The following is a 16,054-nucleotide window of genomic DNA, read 5'->3' on the forward strand; positions in this document are numbered from 1 at the left end:
CCCCCCCACCCTACCCTATCCCTGTAACCCTGCGCTTCCCGTGGCCAATCCACCCTAACCTGCACTTGGGCTTGTAAGAGGAAACCCGAGCACCCAGAGGAAACCCACGCTGACACGGGGAGGATGTGGAAACTCCACACAGACTGTCACCCGAGGGTGGAATCGAACCCCAGGTCCTTGGTGCTCTAAGGCAGCAGTGCTCATCACTGAGCCGCCATCAAAAGAGAGAGCTTCACCAATTCAGCTGTGTGCTAAGTCAGGAAAAGACAGCACACAGTTGAATTCCAGATCAAGTGTGGCGAGAATGTGATGCAAAGTGAAAGTCTATGCTTGTTATTTACAATCTCAAGTAAATAAGTACTCCAACCACACAGAGGGGAGATGATGGTCTACTGGTATTATTAATCCAGAGACCCTAGTGGTTAGATTACTTACAGTGTGGAAACAGGCCCTTCGGCCCAACAAGTCCACACCGACCCGCCGAAGCGCAACCCACCCATACCCCTACATTTACTCCTGACCTAACACTACGGGCAATTTAGCATGGCCAATTCACCTGACCCGCACATCTTAGGACTGTGGGAGGAAACCGGAGCACCCGGAGGAAACCCACGCAGACACAGGGAGAATGTGCAAACTCCACACAGTCAGTCGCCTGAGGCGGGAATTGAACCCAGGTCTCTGGCGCTGTGAGGCAGCAGTGCTAACCACTGTGCCACCATGCCACCAACCGTGATGTTCTGGGCACCCAGGTTCTAATCCCACCATATCAGATGGTGGACTTTGAATTCAAGGACTATTTGGAATTAAGAGTTGAACAATGGCCATGAAACCATTGGGGGAAGTGTCTTGAACAGTACTTAATGGAACCGACAAGGGAGCAAGCTATCCTAGATCTGGTCCTGTGTAACGAGACAGGAATGATTAATGACTTCATAGTTAGGGATGCTCTTGGGAAGAGTGATCATGGTATGGTTGAATTTAGAACACAAATGGAGAGTGTGAAGATGAAATCCAATACCAGGGTCCTGTGCTTGAACAAGGGGGACTACAATAGAAGGATGGCGGACTTGGCTAAAGCAGACTGGAAATAAAGATTTAATGGTGGGACAGTTGACGAGCAGTGGAGGACTTTCAAAGCAATTTTTCAAAGTACTGAGCAAATGTATATTCCAGTGAAAAGGAAGTGCTGTAAGAAAAGGGGTAGTCTGCAGTGTGTGTCTAAGGAAATAAAGGAGGCTATCAAATTGAAGGAGAAGGCATACAAAGTGGCCAAAAACAGTATGGAACTGGAAAATTGGGAAAACTTTAAAGGTCAACAAAAAGCCACAAAAAGAGCTAGAATTATGACTCTCTGAGAAAAAAATGAGCCCAGAATATACAGACAGATAGCAAAGGTCTCTAAGTATATAAAACAACAAAAAGTGGCTAAAGTAAACGTTGGTTTTTCAGAGGATGAGAAGGGGTATTTAGTAATAGGATATGAGGAAATGGCCAAGGCATTCACCAGGCATTTTGTGTCAGTCTTCACAGTGGAGGACACAAATAACATGCCAGTAGTTGTCAAAGAGACAAAGGTAGGTGAGGACCTGGAATAATCTATCTCAAAAGAGGTAGTGTTGGGCAAGCTATGGAGTTAAGGGTAGGCAGGTCTCCTGGCCCTGATGGAATGCATCCCAGGGGGCTCAAAGAGATGGTGGGAGAAATAACAGGCGCACTGGCAGTAATTTTCCAAACTTCGCTGGACTCTGGAACAGCAGTTTGGAAAATATCAAATGGGACACTTCTGTTTAAAAAGGGAGGTTGACAAAGGATGGGTGATTATAGACCAGTGAGCTTAACCTCTGTAGTGGGGAAGATGCTGGAGTCTATTATCAAGGAAGAAATAGCAAGGCATCTCAATAGAAATTGTCCCGTTGAGCAGACACAGCATGGGGTCATGAAGGGCAGATCATGCTTGACAAATCTTTCAGAATTCTATGAAGACATTACGAAACAGTGGGGATCCAGTAGATATGGTGTCCCTAGATTTCCAAAAGGCCTTTGACAATGTACCGCACAAGACGCTACTACATAAGATAAAGGTGTGTGGTGTTATGGGTAAACTATGAGCATGAATAGAGGACTGGTTGATTAACAGTAAGCAAAGAGTGGGGATAAATGAGTGCTATTCTGGCTGTCAATTAGTAACTAGTGCTGCGCCTCATGGATTGGTGTTGGGACTGCAGTTATTCACAATTTATATAGATGATTTTGAGTTGGGGGCCATGTGTCAAAGTTTGCTGATGACACTAAGATGAGTGGCAGAGCAAAGTGTGCAGAGGACTGTGAGACTTTGCAGAGGAACATGGATACATTGAGTGAGTGGGCAAAGGTCTGGCAGATGGAATACAGTGTTAGTAAACGTGAAGTCATCCATTTTGGTCAAAGTAACAGTAAAAAGGATCATGACTTGAATGGTAAAAAGTTGCAGCATGAGGCTATGCAGAGGGACCTGGGTGTCCTTGTGCATGTGTCACAGAGGGTTGGTCTGTGTACAACAGGTAATTAGGTAGGCAAGTGGAATTGTGTCCTTCATTATAAAGGTGTTGAGTTGAAAAGCAAAGAGGTTATGTTGCAGCTGTACAAGGTGCTGGTGAGGCCACCCCTGGAGTACTGTGGGCAGTTTTGGTCTCCTTACTTGAGAAAGGATGGACTAGCGCCGGAGGGGGTGCACAGGAGGTTCACCAGGTTGATTCCAGAGTTGAAGGGTTTGGGTTAGGAGTAGAGACTGAGTAGACTGGGATTATATTCATTGGAATGTAGAAGAATGAGGGGGGGATCTTATAGAAATATATAAAATTATGAAGGGAATAGATAAGACAGAAGTAGAGAGGATGTTTCCAGTGGCGGGTGAAACCAGGACAAGAGGGTATCACCTCAAGATTAGAAGGAGCAGATTTAGGATGGAATTGAGAAAGAAATTCTTCACCCAGAGGTTTGTAAATCTATGGAACTCCTTGCCTAATGAAGTAGTTGACGCTACTTCAGTAAATGTTTTAAAATCTAAGATAGATTTTTTTTGAACAATAAAGGAATTAAGGGATACAGTGAGAGGGCGGGTAAGTGGTGCTGAGTCTATGAAAAGATCAGCCATGATCTTATTGAATGGGGGAGCAAGTGAAGGGGACAGATAGCCTGCTCCTGCTCCTAGTTCTGATGTTCTAAAACCCATCTGGTTCACTAAGAAATCCTTTAGGGAAACTGCCATCCTACACAGGACTCGAGACCTACAGTAATGTGGTCGATGCTTAACTGCCCCCTGGACAATTAGGGATGGACAATAAGTGTTGGCTTACAATTAAATAAAAAGAAACACGTTTACTACACATCTCCTTACTATAACACAAATTTCCAGTTACAGTCTCATCTGAAACATTGCATGGCACTATATATCAATGAGGATATCTTAGCCTTAGAGGGGGAGTGCACACAGTACACCAGAGCGGTACTGCGCCTATTAAGTTACGGTTAAGTTCTGTGGATGTGTTACATCGACTAGGTTTCGAGTCACCAGTAGCGTGGGTTCAATGCCCGCACCAGCTGAGATTACCATGAGGGATTCTCCTTCTCAACTTCTCCCCTGCCTGAGGCATGGTGACCCTCAGGTTAAACCACCAGCACTCACCTTTCTCTCCATAGAGAGAGCAGCCCCTATAGTCAGGTAGGACTATCATGATTTATAATTGTATTCCCTTGATTTTTGAAGATTGAAGGGCAGTCTACTCAAGGGGCTGAAAACTGGTTGAAGGATTCCATTGAAGGGATAAAGGGAAACTAGCTCCTATAGTTGGTAGGGAAATCTATAACAAGGGTCCATAACCTTCTAAATCCAAATGTTCAGCGGTGATGCCCAGAAGCAGTCCTTAATGCAAAAGGGAGTGGCAACCTCCAACTCTCTCTCCTTCAAACAAAAAACAACATTTTCAGGACGGAGTGGGGATGTGGGCAGAAATCTAATGAAAATTCCGGAACAGAGACCATTGGAATTTTGTCTGGGAAGGAGGTCACCCCACGGGGAAAGGCTCTCTAGGGGCTTATCAAATTTACTATCGTGGTTTGACAGGGCGGAGTGGGCTTGCGGGACTATTTCTGACGGATGGGGGTCACACATAGATATGACAGGAAAGCATCTGTGAACCAGATGGGCCTTTACTGACAGTTCAGTGTTTGTAAGGTTACTGCTAACAAGGTGATTTTTTTTTAAAACTGAATTTAAATGTGCCCAGCTTCCACAGTAGGATTTGAACAGGCTCGAACTCTCTGGCTTCTGAGCCCAGTAACATTATGCTACTGACCCCTTTCGGTCAAATAAGACAGTAAGATAGGATCAGAATTAGGCCATTCAGCCCCTCTGCTGTTCCACCATTCCATCATGGCTGATGTGTTTGTCAACCCCATTCTCCAGCCCTCTCCCAGTAACACTTGCTTCCCTTACTAATCAAGAACCCCCGTCTTTCTTATACACATTCAATGACTTGGCCTCCACAGCTCTCTGCAGTAAATTAATTACACAGATTAACCACCTTTCTGATTGAAGAAATTCTTCCTCATCTCAATTCTAAAGGGTCTCCTGTTTACTCTGAGGCTGTTCCCTCAGGGCCTAGTCTTTCCTACAAGTGGAAACATCCTGTTCCCATCTACTCTATCCAGGCCTTGCGATAGTCTGGAAGTTTCAATCATTGTTTATTGAATCACACAAGTCTGCAAGTTTCTAAACTCCACTTAGTACAGACCCAGCGACCTCACCCATTCCTCAAATGGCAGCCCCTTCATCTCCAGGATCATTCCTGTAGACCTGTTCTGGATGTCCTTCAACACCAGCCCATCCTTCCTTAGGTACGGGGCCCAAACCTATTCATAACATTCCAAATGCAATCTGACCAGAGCCTTATACAGCCTCAGTGGTACATCTCTGCTTTTGTATTCTAACCCTCTGGAAATGGACACTAACTTTGCATCTGCCTTTCTAACCATCAACTGCACGTAAACCTTAGAAGAATCCTGAGCTAGGACTCCTATATCCCTTTGTCCTTCAGATTTCGGAAGCCTTTCCCCCTTTAGAAATTTGTCTATGCTTCTATTCTTCCAACGAAAGTACACAACCTCTCACTTTCTGACGGCGTATTCGATCGGACACTTTTTTGCCCACCCTCCCAGTCTGCCCAAGGCCTTCTGCAACCTCCCTGCCTCATCACCAGGAATGAGCTGGAGGCTGTACAATTACAACATTTAAAGGTCATCTGGATGGCAATATGAGTAGAGGGATATGGGCCAAGCGCTGGCAAATGGGATGCGATTCATTTAGGATAGGTGGTCAACATGGATGTGTTGGACGGAAAGATCTGTTTCCATGTGTACAGCCGTATCATTCTGTGTGTCATGCAAACGTAGCAACAATGGCCTTAGTTCCTTGGTCAGATCGTTAATGTATAGTGAGAGTAGTTGGGGTCGCAACACCAGCTCCTGAGGAACTCCATTGGTCACCAGCTGCCTCCTGAAAAACACCCCTTTATCCCAACTCTCTGCCAGTCAGCTAATCTTCGATCTTTGCCAGTGACCTTACCCCTAACAGCATGGGCTGTTGTTTTATTTAGCAGCCTCCTGTGCAGCACCTTGTCAAAATCTTCTGGAAAACAAAATAGATCATGTCCGCTGGCTCTCCTTTGTCGAGTTTGCTCGTTACCTCCTCAAAGAATTCCAACAGTGTCGTCAGGCAGGACGTCCCACTGCAGTCCCAAAGGTCAGTCTAACGGAGGTTGCCATCTTAAGGTAGTTAAGTGCTCGACGTGGATTTGATTCAGGGCGGGGGGGGGGTTGTCATGAGTTTGTGCGGGCCCTTTCTCCATTTATTATGGCCCACCATCCAGCCCTCGATCTGATTTGACCATGAAGGACGCAGAACAAGATGAGGACGTGAATCCACAGGGAGGGCAGCACAATGCACACATGTCTGAGACAGTGAAGATATCACGGACAAGGTTGGTCCTTCAGCTTGGCATCCAAATCTACCCACTTTCCAAATGGCAGCCGATAGATAGTGGTCAGGTTAACACCACACACGAGCAAAATGAATAGGAGGAGAGACCAGGCAGCACCACAGCTTGCCACGTGGAGGGGGGAGAGCCGAGGAGTGGCAGATGGAGCTCAATTTGAATAAATGGGAGCTATTGCATTTTGATAAAACAAACAAGACTTCTACAATGAAAAGTAGGGCCTTTGAAGAACAGAGAGACCCAGGAGGTCAGGTACGTAATTCTTTGCAGTTTGCGTCACATACAGACAGGGTAGATAAGAAGGTGTTTGCCTCATTGCTCAGACTTTTGAGTGTAGACGTTGGGACGTCATGTTGAGGTTGTCGAGGACGTTGATGAGGCCTCTTCTGGAACACTGGGTCCATGTCTAGTCGCCCTATTACAGGAAAGATGTTATTAAAGCTGGAGAGGGTTCAGAAAAGCTTCACCAGGATGATGCTGGGAATGCAGGGTGTGAGTTACCCCAGGGAGAGGCTGGATAGGTTGGGACTTTTTTTCACTGACGGTTGAGGCATGACCTTATTGAGGGGTATGACATCATGAGGGGTGCATAGCAGGTGAATGGCAGGTATTTTTTCTCCAGGGTGGGGGAATTGCAAGACTTGGGGCCATATTTTTAAGGTGAGTGGAAAATATTTAGAAAAGACACAAGGGGCAATGTTTTCATGTGTGGATTGAATTTCCAGGAAATGTGCTTGATGCAGGTACAATTACAACATTTAAAAGACATTTGGATAAATACATAAGTATGAAATATTTGGAGGGATCTGAGCCAGGAACAGGGAGGTGGGACTAGCTTAGTTTGGGATTATGTTCAGCATGGACCAATGAGTCCGTTTCCATGTTGTGTAACTCTGTGATACTCTACTTGGTGACTTTGGTTCTCATTATATTGTAGCTCAGATAATTTTAGTCTAAACGCAAAAGGGAGTTTAATGCAGATTGATCCTCATGCCATATCACCCTTTCCTGTCTCATACCTGTCTGGACCTTAATATTACAGTGTGTTTTGATTGGTATAACCATGAAGATGTTGTAAAACTTGAGAGGGTTCAGAAAAGGTTTACAAGGATGTTGCCAGGGTTGGAGGATCTGAGCTACAGGGAGAGGCTGAACAGGCTGGGGCTGTTTTCTCTGGAGCGTCAGAGGCTGAGGGGTGACCTTATAGAGGTTTACAAAATTAGGAGGGTCATGGATAGGATAAATAGGCAAAGTCTTTTTTCCCTGCGGTCGGGGAGTCCAGAACTAGAGGGCATAGGTTTAGGGTGAGAGGGGAAAGGTATAAAAGAGACCTAAGGGGCAACGTTTTCACACAGAGGGTGGTGTGTGTATGGAATGAGCTGCCAGAGGAAGTGGTGGAGGCTGGTACAATTGCAACATTTAAGAGGCATTTGGATGGGTATATGAATAGGAAGGGTTTGGCAGGATATGGGCCACGTGCTGGCAGGTGGGACTAGATTGGGTTGGGATATCTGGTCGGCATGGACGGGTTGGACCGAAGGGTCTGTTTCCGTGCTGTACGTCTCTATTACTGTGACTCTATACCAGTGCACAGAGCATGTTAAAATGGATTTCTTAATTATGTTTACATCGCCTGGGTTTCTAGTTCCATGCAAGTATGTTTGGATCAGACAACTTCACCTTTTGTCACAATCTCTCAAGAGCTAAATAGGAGACAACACCCTATGGGGGGAGATGCAAAAGAGCTCACGCCAGGTTGGTCATGGAGTCCAACACGGGGCAAAATCAAAGGAATTCTGCTTCCCTTTCCCATATTTATACTGAACAGTGTTCGGCTTCACTGGCTGATCATATTGTCACTTTTTAAATACAGTAGAGTGACAAGGTTTTGTTCAAGCTAAAGGGATAATTCACCAGAACCCCAAAACCCCCAAATTAAAAGCTGCTGACAGCTAGGGTCCCTTGACTCATCCTTATATAACTACTCCGCCACCCCCCCTCCCAAATGGATGGAGAGTTTGACTACAGGCTGGCCTCATTGTTTCAAATTAAGAAGAGGAGAGATGACCGCAGGCCTGTGCAAAGACACCGTCATCTGTAGTCGAGCTCAAAGTGATGATCAGACTGAACATGACAGCAGGAGAGAACAGAAACTGCACATTCTAACCCAGAGCTCTCATGTATGCAAATCCAGTCAATTCCACTTCAATGCATCCCTGTTAACTCATTCACCGCTGGTCGCTCTTGATCACTGGAAGTTGCAACTCGCATGTTGCCCTGATTCCTTGTAATAACATAGGAAACCTGACTGGGAAGAAATGTCATTCCAGGTTGTAAAAAGAGCCACTAATCGTGGTGTACCAGCCTGGGACTGACAGTTCTGTAGACCCATCTCTGCGTCTATTTTACCTTTTATTTGATGTCTGAGAAACACAATGCTAATTTACCCACAGTTATAGATTTGCTAACTTACCTGTTCAGACGTTATAACACACCTCTGGAGCAAGTGGGATTTGTACTGGGTCTCCTGGTCCAGAGATAGGGACAGTATCACTGCACCTCAAGACTCATCTGGGTCTGCTTTTGTTTTCTATACCCGTATCACAGACAACTGAACAGCTTTCCCACCACCAAATCACCATGTCATTGTTTTTTTCCCTTGTTTGTAACCACCAGTAAATCACCCAATTGGAGGTTTACATATAAAGCCTGTTATGGACAATATGAACCATCAAAAGTGGTAGGGAAATGGGGAGAATGGACTTGGAGGTGGAAATAAAGCACTGTATCCCCCATGGTGCCCACCTCTCTCTCTAAAGGCACTGACAGCATTGATGCTCCCTCTCCAAGGATACCCAGGCATGAGTGTAACTGCAGAAGAGGGATAGACAGTTGGCAGGTATGACCCCTTGCACAGCCCACTGCCCGGACCGGTTTATAGCCACCTCTGATCTGCCCAAAGCACTCCACACTGCCTGGAGGTGCTTTATAAAGGACTCAGGTGATGAGTCCTAGCTGGGTGGCCATTGCCGGTCACCATGGCAACTCAGTCAAGGAGCTCCACAGGGAAATTAATCTGTGATTTCCCATGGCCCTTGGAGGGGTTATCACATCCCTAAACAAACAGCACTGGAACACCCGGTTAGGTCATTGCGGAATGGTTTTCCAACATCCTCCGAGTGTGCTTTCTACGATCCCGACCCAGTCACTGTGTGGGCTGACAGAGCAGCCAACAGTTAAAAAGTAAAGAAAACTACCTCAGCACATCCCAGCACGATTTCCAGCCAATAATACATTTTCAAACTGTAGTCACGACCAAAATTGGAGTGAATATGGCAGCCAATTTACATGGAGAAAGGTCTCACAAACAGCAGTGTGATGGTGACAAGATCATTCCTTTTCACTGATGTTGGTTAGGGGTAAACTTTGGCCAGAATAGAGAAGAGATTGCCCCTGATCTTTGCAGGAGATGATGTGACATTGGGATCGCTTACTTTTACCTGAGAGGGCAGTTGAAAGGACATCTTGTTCAAAATGTTCTTGCCCCTGATAGTGCAGCCCTTCCTCAGTCCTGCACAGGCGTTCCAGGCTTGGATCCTGAGCCTGAGGATCACCTGTGGGCCTTGACCCCCACAACCTCCCGACTCCGGCGAAAGGTCAAACAACCGAGCCCTCTGACAAAATCGCACAGTCGGGTTTCAGCTACCTCTGGAAGCTATGCACTAAAATGAGTCAACATCTTTTGCGAAGGTCTTCAAATCCCACTGCGTGGAACCAGCACAGAGAGTCCTGGAGAAACTCAGCAGCATAGAGTCAGAGTCATAGAGATGTACAGCATGGAAACAGACTCTTAGGTCCAACCTGTCCATGGCAGCTCATTCCATATACGCATCACCCTCTGCTTAAAGAAAATGCCCCTTAAGTTTCTTTTATATCTTTCCCCTCTCACCCTAAACTTATGCCCTCTAGTTCTGGACACCCCCACTCCAGGAAAGGGTCCAATCCACGTCCCTCATGATTTTATAGACCTCCATAAGGACACCCCTCAGCCTCCAACACTCCAGGGACTGTCTGCGGACAGAGAAACAGAATTAGTGTTTCAAATCCGATATGACCCTTCATCAGAACTCGGAGCCGTTCTGAAAGAGACTTGCACTGGACTTGAAACATTAAATCTGCTTCACTCTCCACAGAGGCTGCCGGACGTGCTGGCTTTCTCCGGCATACCGTGTTTGAGTTGGATTTCCAACAACCACGATATTTTGATTTATTCTATTATTCGGAGTCAGATGAAGACTCGCTAATCTGCATTTGGACATTAACACACCAGCAGCGAGCTCCATCTCCCCCACTTCACCACAAGCACATGAGCACTCCCCAAAAATACATAAAAAAGGAGGTTTTCACTAAAGCTGTGCAGGGCTTTCAAGTTTAATCTATTTTAAGTTATTTTAAGAGGAAGAGCTGACGCATTTGAATAAATAGTTAAAAATAACGCGGCTCGTGAATATTTTACAACAGAATAAAAATAACAACCTAAAAAGTTGTGTCCTGGGAGATAATCTACGCACAGATGAACAACTGTTTCAAATGCGTGGTGACCCAGTTCTGCTGGAGGGAGAAGCTGCCAGCTGGAAAATGCACAGAACCTCATGCACGCACGTTTGCTCTAATCCGCCTCGGATCAGCAATGTGCACACTCGGAAAGGGGGGAGACCATCAATTCGACTTATTAAGTCACTCACCGCAATCTAAGCGCATCTGTTCTGTCCAGTTTCCATCCCGTCTCCTGATTTCTTCCCCGCACCCCCCCACTTTGAAAAATGCCAACACAGACTCAACCTCACACCTGTCCCGGTTGAAGGGAAACCGCATTAATTTCTTTTGGAGAAGCTGAGGTTGCGGGGCGGGGGGGGGGGGCAGAATGTCAAAGTGAACTCTTTGGAAATATTTTAAAGGGAAGGGGCAGAGCTGCTCGATGCCAATGGCGTGCTGCAGTCAGGGGTTTGAATGCCGGGGGCCAACATTGAGAGAATTTGGGAGCACCCGTTTTCATGGACAGGGTAATAAAGTTGAAACATCCCAAACCACTTCGACAGTTGCTGGCTGTCAGAATCCAAGAGCGATCGTTGTAAATCACAGAGACATAGAGACATGCAGCACGGAAACAAACCCTTCGGTCCAACTCGTCCATGCCGACCAGTTATCCTAAATTAATCTCGTCCCATTTGCCAGCATTTGGCCCATATCTCTCTACACCCTTCCAAATAATGTACCCATCCAGATGGCTTTTAAATGTTGTAACTGTACCAGCCTCCACCACTTCCTCTGGCAGCTCATTCCATACACGTACCACCCTCTGCGTGAAAAAGTTGCCTCTCGGGTTCCTTATAAATCTTAAACCTACACCCTCTAGGTTTGGACTCTGCTACCCTGGGGAAAAGACTGTGAGTATTCACCCTCATGATTTTATAAATCTCTATAACATCACCCCTCAGCCTGCAACGCTCCAGGGAAAATAGCCCCAGCCTATTCAGCCTCTCCCTATAGCTCAAACCAACAATATTCTTGTAATTCTTTCCTGTACCCTTTCAAGTTTAACAACATCTTTCCTATAAGAGGGAGATTATATCAATTGACTATAACTGTATGCAATTGGATGGAATTAATTGAGGTTTCACTTGAGCACATATAGAGGCAACACAGCTATTGAGTTAGGAGGTGCGTGCTTATGTTGTATCACTCTGTAACTAAATGTGAGATTGGGTAAAGATTGTGACCAGTACTACTCCCCACCGACTGGCTTTCCAGACGGGAACAAGGGGATTGGAATGGGGGTGGTTCAGCTTCTCCTCTGTCCATGCTTGTTACAGTGAGCTACAAATGTGTGTCTTTGCACAAGCCCAGCAGAGGACAATGTACTTGACCAATGTTGAAATGTTCTTATGAAATAACTTTCCTGGCTTTTTCACTGGGGTCGCCAGCCCACCTGGACAGAGTGTGAGGAAAGTCCTGTGTGCATTCGGACTTCTTCAAAAGGGAAGAAGACTTTCTTCGTGCACAATTTAATCAAAACCTTTCTCGGTATTTGTTAAAGTTTTATTTTACCAGAGACTTTTTAATGAATGTGTTTTTTCAGCAAAGTTTATTTGCATTGGAAGCAGTTCTGCCGATACTGACCGTCTCAGCATTTGGACTTAATGCCGATCTCTATCCTTGCACAAGGTAACCCTGCACATGTTCCTGTTTAAGGAATTCTCTAATGCCTCTAGAATGCCTCAATTAAATTTGCTTCCAGCACACTTCCAGGCAGTGCATTCCAGATCCTAACCACTTGCTGAGTGAAAATAGTTTCTCCTCACTTGACATGTACTTCCCCTTGCAGGATGCCCTCCGGTTCCCCAGCCTTTTATAAGCGGCAACAGTTTCTCCATCGCCACGCCATCCAGAGCTCTCTGGTTTCGAGCATGTATAACCGTGAGAGCTGGTTAAGACCAAACTACAAGCTTCTCTCTCTCTCTGAGCCAAGTGGATCTAAAGACAAGACAAGACTTGAGCAGAACAGGGACAGCTGAGCAATATGAGACATGCCTGTGAGCTCTGAGGTGGACAGGAACATAGAGCTTGGGAGTAGGCCATTCGGATCTTGGAGCCAGCTTCCAGCCCATTAGATCTTGGCCAATCTGGCTGTGATCTTAATTTTGCATTCTTGTCTGCCCTTCACCCATGGTACGCCCCCTTCCTTCGAGCCTACAGCACAGTGTTCAGAAATTGGAAAGAAAATGTATTGATGGGGAGTGGTTTTAAAGTAGCCTAAGTGTTGTACTTCATTGACAAAATGGTTTAAAGAAGCCAGGTGAGGAGCAGCAGTCACATCATTCCTAGCTGCCAGCATACCAGCCAGTGTACCACCCAGCATGGCGACATTACAGTGGGAAAACCAGACACCACTTTCTCATTGTAGACCCTACTGCCTGTCCAAACGTTGCCGTGACAACGATCTTGTTTTAAACTGTGGGCAGCACGGTGGCACAGTGGTTAGCACTGCTGCCTCACAGCGCCCGAGACCCGGGTTCAATTCCCGACTCAGGCGACTGACTGTGTGGAGTTTGCACGTTCTCCCCATGTCTGCGTGGGTTTCCTCCGGGTGCTCCGGTTTCCTCCCACAGTCCAAAGATGTGCGGGTCAGGTGAATTGGCCATGCTAAATTGCCCGTAGTGTTAGGTAAGGGGTAAATGTAGGGGTATGGGTGGGTTGCGCTTCGGCGGGTCGGTGTGGACTTGTTGGGCCGAAGGGCCTGTTTCCACACTGTAAGTAATCTAAACTGCTTACAGACTGTCCTCAGCCTCCTCTCAGCCACCCACTGTCAATGCAATCGCTGTGGAACGATCCAAACCAGGGGTCAGGGTGAGCAGACCGTTCCCCAACTAAACCTGGCGGTGGGCTGAAAGTTCTCCAGCCGGCCACTGGATGAGGCGATTGCCCGTCTCTACACACACACCAGGAACTCCTGTGAGCGAGAGGAGCCAGCTCTCAGGTTGACAGGGTCAGCCTCAGTGTCACGCTGCTGTAAGGTCATGTCGAGAGTGCCTGGAAATGGAGCAGATCAAGGAACGTGAGGGATTGGGCAAGAAAGTGAGGTGAAAGGTCAGCGGTGACCGGACTGAACGGTGGTGCATACTCCAGGAGCTGGTTCCCCCTACTCCCAAGGGTCAGTTTGACTGAATGATTGACTTGCAATACAGAGTGACACCAATAGGATGGGTTCAATCCCTCCACCGACTGGAGATGACCATGAGGGACTCTCCTTCTCATCCTTCCCCTCCCCCACCTGAGGTGTGATGACCTTCACGTTAAACCAGCCCCAGCTGTCTCTGTAATGAGAAAGCAGCCCAGTGATCTGGTGTGATGACTCCACCTTGTTTCTATGGATAAGCCTGTCACCACCAGCAGTAGTTCAGGTCTCAGGTAAACTACCCCTTTTGCAGTATTTAGGAAATGGGGGGGCCAGATTTTGATCAAACAGCGAACTGATGCAGTGAACAACAACACAATCTTCACCTCTTTTCCCACTGCACAACAAAAACAATGTAACTGGGTTCCATCTTGTCCACAAACTACAACATTACATCAAATTAGACAGGGTCAGGGTCAAGGGTCAAGGTCAAAAAGTGCTGAAAAAACAGCCAGTCAGGCAGCATCCGAGGAGCAGGAGAGTCAATGTTTCAACATTTTCACATTCCTGATGAAGAGCTTATGCTCAAAACATTGACTCTCCTGCTTCTCAGATGCTGCCTGACCTGCTGTGCTATTTCAATCCCACCTTGATCTCCAGTATCTGCAGTCCTCACTTTCTCCTAGTCAAGGGTCAATGATCAGGCTAACCCTAATGATGCTCAGGATGTCTCAGACTATAACCTACCTGCCTGTGAGTCAGAACAAGTTCCACTCCCAGGACCTGGGTACACACTGAGTTGGCACTCCCGATACAGTGCAATGGATTACCATATTATCAGGGTACTGGCCTTTGAATGTGATGTCAACTGAGACCCTACCTGCTCTCTGAATGTTAAAGAATGCTATTTAACAGACCAATATATATCCATGTTTGGAATTAAGCAGCAAAAGGCTTTTGGAGATTTACAGGGGCTCTGTTATAAATCTGTCATTTAACACAAACACCCAGTTCCACCTTTACCATCTGAACCCTTTCCCAATCCAGAAATCCCGACCCACCACATTTGGGAAGAACCTGGCCTCCTGAAAACCCACGACCAAGATCATAAATTAAACAAATTACAAGCTCCGCCCACCGGGATGGTACAACAGCAACCACAAAACTAAAGGGAAAGACCAAATTAAAATCATGTTGGATGGTGACACAGAGTCATGGAGATGTGCAACGCGGAAACAGACCCTTCAGTCCAACCCGTCCATGCCGACAAGATATCGTAACATAATCTAATCCCACCTGCCAGCACTTGGCCCATAGCCCTTCAAACCCTTCCTATTCATATACCCATCCTGATGCCTTTTAAATGCTGTAATTGTACCAGCCTCCACCACTTCCTCTGGCAGCTCATTCCATACACTCACCACCTCTGTGTGAAAAGTTTACCCCTTCAGTCCCTTTTGCATTTTCCCCTCTCACCCTAAACCTATGCCCTCTAGTTCTGGACTCCCCCAACCCAGAGGAAAGACTTTGTCTATTTACCCTATCCGTGCCCCTCATAATTTTGTAAACTTCTATAAGGTCACCCTTCAGCCCCTGAAGAGGGTGGTGCTGGAAAAGCGCTCCAGGGAAAACAGCCCCAGCCTGTTCAGCCTCTCCCTGTAGCTCAAATCCTCCAACCCTGGCAACATCCTTGTCAATCTTTTCTGAACCCTTACAAGTTTCACAACATCTTTCCGATAGGAAGGAGACCAGAAATGCACGCAATATTCCAACAGTGGCCTAACCAATGTCCTGTACAGCCGCAACATGACCTCCCAACTCCCGTACTCAATACTCTGACCAATAAAGGAAAGCATACCAAGAGCCTTCTTCACTATCCTATCTACCTGGCGACTCCATTTTCAAGGAGCTATGAACCTGCACTCCAAGGTCTCTTTGTTCAGCAACACTCCCCAGCACCTTATTAAAACTTTGGTCAGACCGCACTTGGAATACTGTGTCCAGTTCTGGTTACCCTATTATAGGAAAGATGTGGATTCTTTGGAGAGGGTTCAGAGGAGGTTTACCAGGATGCTGCCTGGACTGGAGGGCTTACCTTATGAAGAGAGGTTGACTGAGCTCGGACTTTTCTCATTGGAGAAAAGGAGGAGGAGAGGGGACCTAATTGAGGTATACAAGATAATGAGAGGCATAGATAGAGTCGATAGCCAGAGACTTTTTCCCAGGGCAGAAATTGTTAACACGAGGGGTCATAGTTTTAAGCTGGTTGGAGGAAAGTATAGAGGGGATGTCAGAGGCAGGTTCTTTACACAGAGAGTTGTGAGAGCATGGAATGCCTTGCCAG

At 46.5% G+C, this 16,054-nt stretch overlaps 1 long non-coding RNA gene across 1 annotated transcript in view; it reads right to left on the bottom strand.

Annotated features, from left to right (window-relative positions):
• The window catches only part of LOC132835823 (uncharacterized), a 63,906-nt gene that overhangs the window by 329 nt on the left and 47,523 nt on the right, over nucleotides 1–16,054 (bottom strand). The window lies entirely within an intron of this gene.

This window comes from Hemiscyllium ocellatum, chromosome 45 (assembly GCF_020745735.1).
Source record: "Hemiscyllium ocellatum isolate sHemOce1 chromosome 45, sHemOce1.pat.X.cur, whole genome shotgun sequence".
Classification (NCBI taxonomy): Eukaryota; Metazoa; Chordata; class Chondrichthyes; order Orectolobiformes; family Hemiscylliidae; genus Hemiscyllium; species Hemiscyllium ocellatum.